The sequence below is a fragment of the Rhipicephalus microplus genome, chromosome X, assembly GCF_043290135.1.
Source record: "Rhipicephalus microplus isolate Deutch F79 chromosome X, USDA_Rmic, whole genome shotgun sequence".
In the NCBI taxonomy this organism is placed as follows: Eukaryota; Metazoa; Arthropoda; class Arachnida; order Ixodida; family Ixodidae; genus Rhipicephalus; species Rhipicephalus microplus.
Genome location: NC_134710.1, coordinates 279,927,604 through 279,938,120, shown reverse-complemented (window position 1 = coordinate 279,938,120; position 10,517 = coordinate 279,927,604). Strand labels below are relative to the sequence as shown.

At 40.9% G+C, this 10,517-nt stretch overlaps 1 protein-coding gene across 3 annotated transcripts in view; it reads left to right on the top strand.

The window, feature by feature from the left end:
- The first annotated feature begins 3,492 nt into the window (after window positions 1-3,492).
- Window positions 3,493-10,517, top strand: part of LOC119167136 (pancreatic lipase-related protein 2) — a 52,767-nt gene continuing 45,742 nt past the window's right edge. Inside the window, exon 1 of one of the 3 annotated variants that reach the window (XM_037418573.2) lies at window positions 3,493-3,645. The gene's annotated coding sequence lies outside the window, so the exon portion shown is untranslated. The remainder of the gene's footprint in view (window positions 3,646-10,517) is intronic. The other 2 variants (XM_075879234.1, XM_037418571.2) reach the window with 2 other exon arrangements.

Below are 10,517 nucleotides of genomic sequence, written 5' to 3'. Positions count from 1 at the left end.
TGCGCGGCTACGTTTTACAAAGTGCCACATACGTTTTCTTCATGCATTTTCTATTACGAACATTTTCGAAACACGCCAAGAAAATATTTTTCAGTGTTGGTCGTTTTTCGTTCATTTATTGTTGTAATAGAAAAAAATTGTCCCACTTGTGTTTTGAAGGCCAATCACGAGGCGCTTATCACACCATGCTAACAATGGATCACTAAGCACCGGTGGCAGACATGACCATGTGTGCCTACGCTTTCACACTGAATGGGAGAGCTCAAATAAATACGGCTGGTGAAAGTATGTATTAATGTGGCTTAAAACGAAGCATATTAGCAAACTGTGCGCCATGTCGTTGCTCCTGTTTGATCCTCGTTGTTGTGCATCAGGAAGCCTCGTTCACTCACCCCTGTGCATACGTCACTATTACATCACATTATCTAGACACGCTTCCACATACCGCCTTCCACTCTAATCCGTATTCAACCCAACGACTGTACAGCAGGAGGAGGCCGTAACGGCCAGTTCGGCCCTGCATGATTAACGCTGGCCGCTTTCGCGAGTTAAGAAATGAATATCTTGAAATCGATCCGGAAAATTGGGGTTCCTCCGATGAAATTTTTACTGATAACTGAAAGTTGAATTCGCCGGAGATTTCTTGTGTATTGCTCAATAATTTATTAAATCGGTTAGGTAGATTTATAGTATTCTTATACCATGCTTTTCTACTACGCGCATGTGTGACAGCCGGTTTCGGCACATAAAACCTGATGCCCCTGAGAGCTGTCAGTTACGAATAACGCAAGAAAATTTACGTAGATTTTTTTATCGAAAATAGGCGTTTGTTCTTCCAGCGTAAGCTTGACATTAGTCAACTGTCATTTAGTGAAATGCAATACAGTCTTATTTGCGTATGAGATGAGTGGCTCATGCTTATTTTCTTGTAAAAGTTGTCAGTTATGTGAAAGCCATGTTGCAATATTAACGCAATAGCGCTAAAGAGGTCATTTCGCAGAAACTCCGTCGTTGGCGTCGTTGTAAGCGTCAACGTCGTTAGTTGTCTGCGAAAAATCATCTTGTTCGTGACCGAAAAATTGAGAAATAGCTAAGAAAATAAAAAAAAAATTCTGCATCTTAGTGGGATTGGTAAACAGGTCGTTTGCATGGCAAGCGCCTGTTCTATCACCCAGCCACGCGCCTGCTTGTGAGCAGAGTGAAAATAACTTATGCCTAGAAATGCAGTGAAAGTAACTGATACTTTACAAACATGCGCGTCCTGTATACATGCGTCACAATACAACATGAAATAGAGCAATAATATTGGGTGGCACAAGCATACTTTGCCACCAGGTGTCAGAACTTGTGATTATCATAATAACGTCATGTTGTAAAGCCGTTCACCCACTACAAAAGGCACACACGTTCCTGCGCTTATTCTCTTAAGGCGACGTAGTGGGTGAATTGAAAGTTGCGCAACATTCCGTGCACTACGTGCTTGAAGTACGTACTAAAGACTAGATGTCGCTATCGCATTCTCGCAATTTTTCGTCATTAGACTTCTCCCCACAACATGAAAGGCGACTGGTCGTTCTACGTTAAGACTTGCGATAGTTTATTGCATTACTCTTAGTGTACGAATGGTGCTAGTGATTAATCATAGTCATGAAAACGGCCGCCATTCGAAATAACGTCGCTTTTGTCACAATCTTCCTTGGCCCAAAATTTTTGAGCAGATACAAAAGGCCAAGTTTGGCGCATTTACTAGACCTGAATAAAGTTAATTTGTTAGTATCATCACCTTATACAAAAGCCATTAATGTTCGATGGTTGTAGCAGGCCCATGTATGAAATGTACCGAAACTTCATGGTGCTATTTACACAGAAAAAAAAACATGGGTAAAGCTATTCAGCAAAATATGTTTTAAAATGTTCGTTATAAGACGTATACGCCCCGTGTAGCTACCAGTTAACTTGTGCAGTTTATGCACTCTAGTGGCTGCATCCCAAAGATAACGAGGGCCTGCAGGGACAGGGCTCACCTGGCGGTTCCGTGTACCTTCCTCTTTGCCTCTCGTTTCTTTCGTGGTGGCAGTATACAGGAACGGGCGCGAATGGGAGGGGAAAAAACGACGAACAGTGCAGCTATCATAGGACTTTTACCTCGCAAGCCTCCTTCCGTCGGATAGCATAAAGGCTCGCTGCTGAGGTTGGCATGTATACGTGCTGATACCTTTGTCGTAGTTTTTCTGTAAGTTTACTTTTATTGACATTCTCAGTGACAACTGAATATTTTAAAAAAACACGGTATTTTTGCTTTGAAAAGCTGGCCTCCTGACATGCCGTGTTTTAAGCTATGTGAAAAACCTCTTTCCAAAATGACGTCTGCTAGCAGTAGAATTAGGAATACCAAAAGGCTTCAAAGGCCCTAAAGCGAGAATGAGCAGTGCTAGAGACGGGATGGTGATGAAATGCCAGAAGGGCTGCTGGCACCTGTGGTCCTATCATCATCCCGTGTCTGGAGCTATAAGTTCCTGTTTTATTAACGTAAAAATCAGCCCAGTTAGACGCACTTATGCAAACGCGCTAACATTTTCTAAGCAAATAAAAAAATCACGCACAATGCAAGTGCTACAACTCCTGGCCCAGCATTGCTGTAGAGCAGCAGATGCTTTGTCAACTCAACTTTCTTCAGCATACAATAGAAATGTATCAGTCTTATAAGCGCTGACTAGGTTTTCGTAAAAGCAGTTCATTGTGTTTGTGACTGCGTGAAATAAGTTATCACTCTTGACCATCTGAGAAAACGATGAAGCTTTTGATAAAACCCGGCATCATCTAGGTTTATCCGAATTTTTTATTCCGTCATTCTGCGCAGTCTCTTGATGCACTAACTAACTAACTAACTAACTAACTAACTAACTAACTAACTAAATCAATAAAAACGTAAATATTTGAATAAATCGGTGCATTGGCACGCCATTAGAAATAGAGGCTGAATAACAAATACATTGGAAACCACAGCTTTCGTTAAGGGGTTAGTGTTACAAAATTTACCCATGGTAGACTATCAAACTCTGCATGGGGAAGTTCTGTTTAAGTAGTCAAGAAATGCCACTCAGCACAAAAATGTGAAGTATGTTTGTCACGTAATCATCACTGACGCTGGGAGACTCTTAGTGCACAATGAAAAATGGCTGAAATGATTACCTCACAAACAAACGCTGATACCACGCGTCCAAGCAAAGTTAATAATAAAAATGTGCGTGCATCTAGCTTTTATTGCTGGTGCGGTGATATTGTGGCATGTCTACGTACACAACCGGTGGCATTAAAATTTATATGCTTCTACGAAACCTTGTTCTTTGAGCCGTTGATCCGCGAACGTCCATGGTCAGACGTTAACTGCTCGAGTACCACATTCGTGCTTTTCTAAGGGTGAATGCTGCAGGCACTGAAAACATGAGCTGACGTAATAAGCGGCCGTCCTTGGATGAAAGAAGCGAAAAAAGAAAAATAGAGGCCAGATATTGCGAAAGGAAGTCGCCCCTCGCCGTGGAGGAGGTCGTTTTGAGATGCGCGAGGCAGCGGTGGCCGCACGCCGATAACTTTTCTCGCGATCGGTTCTGACGCCTGCTCACGACGCGGCACACTTGCCAGGAGGTAAGCGCTTGTTTTGTGTACGCGTGGCCTGGTTGACCATTTTGCGAGCGATTGCCAATATAATGTCAGCGCAGACGTTGTGTACGATAAAAAAATGAGACAGCCGAGATTATTTTGTCGCGCACCGACTCGTGCTCACACGAGTCTTCCCTCTCTTCCTACTTCTGTTTTGACACTGGAGCGATTGGCCACACTCGTATGAATGGGAAAAAAAGATGTTACAAAAGAAGCTGCTACCCAGGCACCCATTCTAGCGATAGCCAGTATGAAATCATGTGGACATGTAAGCTCCCCCGGATACACCCCTGCATGGACAATGCATTGCAAGCAACGATTGATTGACATGTGAGGTTTAACGTCCCAAAACTACCATATGATTATGAGAGACGCCGTAGTGAAGGGCTTCGGATATTTTGATCACCTGGGGTTCTTTAACGTGTGCCCAAATCTGAGCACACATGCCTACAACATTTCAGCCTGCATCGAAAATGCAGCCGCCGCAGCCAGGATTCGATCCCGCCGCCTGCTGGTCAGCAGCCGAGTACCTTAGCCGCTAGATCATCGTGGCAGAGCTTGCAAGCAACAATTCGTACACTCCAAATGATGAGATACAAGTCGGTTTAACCCGGTGCAGCACAGGTCGAGTTTATTAAAAATTGATTGAAATGAATGTGCTCGTGGGCTAGTTCGTACACTGCCATCTTCTCAAGATTATATTCTGAGATTTCACACGCCGAATTCACGATCTGATTTTGAGGTACGCCGTACTGAGAAGATAAGGAATAATTTTGACAATTTGTGGTTCTTTAAAATTAGACCAAATTTATGTGCCCGAAAATTTTCTTTTTCACTCGTCGCTAAATTTTGACACACACAAAACAACTAAAGGACGATTCTAGTCACATTTCTTGTTGTCTACCTGAGTTTGGAGGTGTTAAAAGAGCGTATAAAATTCAACGATGGATGAGTTTGTAGCAATATATTGAAGGTGGCAATTAAAACGAAAATAATTATAAAGTGTTCATGGCAATTATTACCGTGACACCGTTTTGATGCGGCGTATTGGTTGAATTAGATCGCAGGCATTCGACCGCGACGTTGCATGTATCCTTTAACAACATTTTTATTTCTTTTTTTCGCGTCTCCCTTTCGCTCTCTACTTTCTTGAAAAACTTTTCCTGTATGCATTCACAACACAAAGAGTTGAGAAAGAAGCAATATGCTTTGCGAGAGGCTCCATTCTAAACTTGCATTTTAATACCCCTCACGTCATTGTTGTCGTGGAAAGAATTTAAGGCATCCCCAGAAGACAAGGCGAATGTTAAAGAACAATTTATCGTAATCCTGCCGTTGACCTCAGCACGAGTTCGAGAGCGCGGTACAGAGGCGATCTACCCAATTAAAACATCGCTGGCAATTTACAGACCATGAATATGCAGTGAATCTCAGATGTCAGCAATGAATAAAATGTCTACTTCGGGCTGTCCACAATTCAGTCCTGCGGTTGTTGATTCTTTAGAACAGCTTTTATTTTTTAGTACACCCAAACATTCTTCAGAAATTCAAGTGGGAAAGGAATAAATAATATTGTGCACACTTCAGAGCCATGATGTAACTAATTTGGCTGATATTTTATCCGCTACTCAGAAGTCATTATTTCCTTTACCTGCCGCGGTGGTCTAGTGGTTTAGGTACTCGGCTGCTGACCCTCAGGTTGCGGGATTGAATCCCGGCTGCAGCAGCTGCATTTCCGATGGAGGCGGAAAGGTTGTAGGCCCGTGTGCTCAGATTTGGGTGCACGTTAAAGAACTCCAGGAGGTCGGAATTTGCGGAGCCCTCCTCTACGGTGTCTATCATCATCATATGGTGGTTTTGTGACGTTAAACGTCGCATATCAATCAATCAATCAAACAGTCATAATTTTCTGTTGTTCATGTAACTGCGTCCGAAAGTTTGTCGGAAGGTAACATCTAAAGCTTCCACAGTTACTTCAGAAAGGTTCCACACATCGGGGGCCTAATGCACAACACTTTTCATTCGTAGCTGCAGTTCACTCATTTGGAGGTGACGGTAGTGATATTGCAGCAGCGGCAACATTCTTTGGCTGAACACTATTTCCTGGTGAAGTGAGGCTAACAAAACGTGGCTGGTCCCCCATGAAGGAATTGGTAAAACATGGAAGTAAAGCACACGTGTCTTTACAGAGGTAGTTGAGCGTTCCTTGTGCCTTGTTTCAGCAACAAGATCAAATTGCAGAATCATGTTAAGAACGGCGATGTATCCAATATGTTTGCAGCGCAAACCTCTAGCAGAAAGCACACACGAAATTAGCATACCACTGCAGGAGCACAGACTAACAACTCTCACAGCTCGACACTCAAAACACGCTGTTCAAACAGAAACAAAGACGCACGAAACGAGCGCACAAGTATATATATATATATATATATATATATATATATATATATATATATATATATATATATATATATATATATATATATATATATATATATATATATTAAGAGTAATAATTCAATGGGCCAGCTTGTCTTCATAAAAATGTGGGATATAGCACCACGCGTTGTCAACAAGGATAAATATATTTACTTACCATCAGTTTCGGTAGGGGTCCTCCCTTCGTCAGGGGATGAGTTCCTTGTTGACAACGCTCCTATTGCGGTATATATATATATATATATATATATATATATATATATAGATATATATATATATATATATATATATATATATATATATATATATTTATATATATATATATATATATATATATATATATATATATATATTTATATATATATATATATATATATATATAAGGAAAAGAAGTGTATACCCAAGGGCTCGTTTTTCCGTGTCCTGACACAATAATAATGAGATCTAACAGACAGTAATGCCAAGGAATGTAGAGGGGAAGCCATTAGAACCATTGGAATGTAAATAAGGAAGAAAAGTGGGTGAAAAAACAACCAGCCGTGAGCCGGAATCGAAATCACGACCTTCGAATAACGCGTTCGATGCTCTAACCATTGAGCTATCACAGCGGCCTTCCCTCCATACACTTTTTTGTTTTTATATGTGAATTTAGGAGTAGGAGTGTCAGTCAGCGCCATCTATAAGCCAAGCGACGACTATGAAACACTCTTTTATGCGCATGTGTGGTGTCACGTAGCACGTGAACTTATTACGAGCGGGCAGCTGATCAATAGTTCCTCGTATACAACCTAATGACACTAAGCCTGCCAGTACGAGACCCAACCCTACACTACCAGCCGTTATATATCGTATAAAAACATATACACCCATGAGGCCACTCACAGCCCGAACGTGAAGACACCTATCAACACCCACTGCAACGCTGTAATTGTATACCTATCGGGCACGAGTTTGTCAACCGACGAAGTAAAACTATCATCTAAAGGACTAAACTTCAACCCAACAAGAAAATCTTTTGATGATGCTCACTTTCTCTGAGACATCGAACACTTCGCTAAAAATTTGAGGCTGCGCGAATATTTATTAGACAAACCGTCTAACATTCCAAAGGCTCCCTACCACCAAACAGGCGATTATACACCAAACATCCACCAAAACAAGTATCTGAACCTATATTTTAACGTGGTCCAGAAAGATATATTGCAGGAGTACCACAGACAAAATGGAAAGCGGGGAGACATGACAAAATCTGAGAAAAGAGTATGCAAAACCTAACGTCTAGGACTGATATAATAATAAAACCCGCTGCAAAGGAGGGGTCATTGTGGTCTTAAATACAGCTGACTACCTACAAGAAGTATAGCGTCAACTAAACGACTCAAAATTTTACGAACGCCTCCTAGGGGATCCGACAGAGAAATACATGCGTATTGTAACAAACGAACTGAACAAGATGTAGGAAAAAGGAAGAATAACACGCAGTATGCACAAAGTAATGCGACAAGTACATCCTCGTCCACGTCGTTTTTACATACTCCCAAAAATTCATAAATCCGGTAACACAGACTGAACAATAATATCAGGTATAGGCACAGTAACCGAAACCATATAGGGGTACGTAGACAAATTAATAGGCCACATTCTTTGCACTCTTTCGTCGTGTGTCAAAGACACCACACATTTTCTTCGAGATATTGTAGACCTGCGCGTTCCGAAACATTCGTACTTAGTTCCTCTTGATGTGTCCTCACTGTATACAAACATTTCCCACAATGATCGCATAGCGGCATTAAAAACATATACACACACCATAGACAACCTTACACCCCAGATTTTCCTTCCATCTCAAGGCTTGCAAGGCTAGTATTGAATTAAATTCATTTGAGGTAAACCAAGCATACTTCCGACAAATCAGCGGAACCGCGATGGGTAGCAAGCTCGAACCAAACTATTTTAACATTTTCACGGGAAAACTAGAAACTAAATATTTGTCCCAAATTCTATTGAAACCACTCTTATATACAAGAAGTATTTGACGACAGTTTCGTTATTTGGACTCACAGCAAGGATGAACTTCTAAATTTTATCGGTACTTACAACACTGTGCATCCAAACATACACTTCACTTATACACCTACTCACAAGTAATCCTAAATTTTCTTGACGTTACCATAACAATAGTAGATGACAAACTTTCCACAACCCTCTACCGCAAACCAACGGATCGACAACAGTACCTCCATCATCAAGGTGATCATCGACGCCATTGTAAAAACAGCAATCCATACCACTAGGCCTACCGTTTTAAGGGAATTTGAACACTGACTTCCACGTGAGCTCACAAAGGCTAAAATTTATGCTCGATAAACAGAAATATCCTCCACATTTAATTGATGACGCTATTCTAAAATCTAGAAAACTGAAACGTGATGACCTTCTTATGAAGCGGTCACCACAACACAACCTGCAACAGACACATCAGTGTTTAACTTACAGCACAAATTTCCCCAACGTTAAAAAATCCTTAAACGACATTACAACATACTGGAACAAAGTGAACATCTCAAACGTACATTCCCATCGGCTCCTGGCGTCATTTACCGACGAACACGAAGCCTCAAAGAACCACTTGGTCGGCATGAACTTCCAACAGTTCATGCCGACCTTGTCTAAAGCCTCGATGTCTTGTTTTAAAAGCGATGCGAGACTAGCAATCCAAGCATATATATATATATATATATATATATATATATATATATATATATATATATATATATATATATATATATATATATATATATATATATATATATATATATATATATATATATATATATATATAGGTATGGGATATGGCACAACGGGAGCGTTGTCAACAAGGATAAATATATTTATTTCCCAACAGTTTCGGGAGGGGACCTCCCTTCATCAGGAGATGAGTTCCCTCCCGAAACTGGAGGGAGGGAGGTCCCCTCCCGAAACTGTTGGGAAATAAATATATTTATCCTTGTTGACAACGCTCCCGTTGTGCCATATCCCATACCTTCACGAAGACTAACTGGCCCATTGAATTATTACTCCCACTATATATATATATGTATATATATATATATATATACATATATATATATATATATATATATATATATATATATATATATATATATATATATACACATATATATATATATATATACATATATATATATATATATATATATATATATATATATATATATATATATATATATATATATATATATATATATATATATATATATATTGTAACGGCGATGAGGACTGGAAAATTGTAACTATGCCTTTGTGTTTCAGTGTAACTACCCTTTCTAATGTGCAACTGTCGTCCATTAATGTCTCTCATACTAACTGATCCATGGTTGTAAGCCCGACATGCCAAAAAGCCACCGCACACACAACTAAAAGCCCACAAACGTGGATTCTCAGAACAAATTACTATTCACGTTAAACTTCCATTCCCGTAATTCAGCAACACTGCCTGGTACCCCTCCAAAGCGAGACAGGTAGCGCCTTAAGAAACATTTTCTTCCGCGCCGCCTTCCTAGAGCCTCGGGATGCCGTCCCCTACGCGTGATTAGTGACGGTCGAGAGAAAGAGAAAGAGAGAGAGAGAAAAAACTTTTGCCGCACGCAAGCCCTTATCTTAGCCAGACCCCGTCTTCAATAAATGGACCGCCACCCAACTACACTGAACGCAATACATCTAAGAAAATGCACACTGAAGACGCCACTCGCACAGCACAGTAAGCCCTGGAACGTTCTAGATTGTCTTTTCTAAAGACGATAGTCTTTCTTAGGGACCTTCGACGCAAACATTTTGGTCTGTCTGTCCATTTTGTCCACCCTTAACGCTACCGCGTACTCTAAACGACACCAGCGGATACTCCAAATGGCCTACCCCATCCGCAGCGCCCACCAATGTTGCTCAAGATTCAGCGTTCATAGTTGTGTGATAGTCAATTAAAAAGTAATTATTGCGCATATCTGAGGCACCATAAGAACACGTATATATTCTGTATGTGCGTCTTTTTCTAGCAAAGGCCTACATAGGAACGTCGAAAGACCGTAGCGTTTATTACGCTGCGCTGATCATGCAACGGTTGCACGAAAAGGCAAGTGTTTTCAACGCTTTGCTAAAATGATATTGTGGTGGCATCTACCCGTCGCATTGCGTTCTACACCTTATCACCTCTGAGACGGGTGCGCACGCGCGCGTCAGATCCGCATGCTGCGTTTTTCAGGATAACTGCGAGATAGCGCTCATCTCTCACGTGTGACATGACTTGATGCGCTCATGCGCCTCAGCTGCACACTCGAGATACCCTACCGCAGCTCCTCTAGAAAATTTTTCATCGATTCTATTGCACACAACATCAC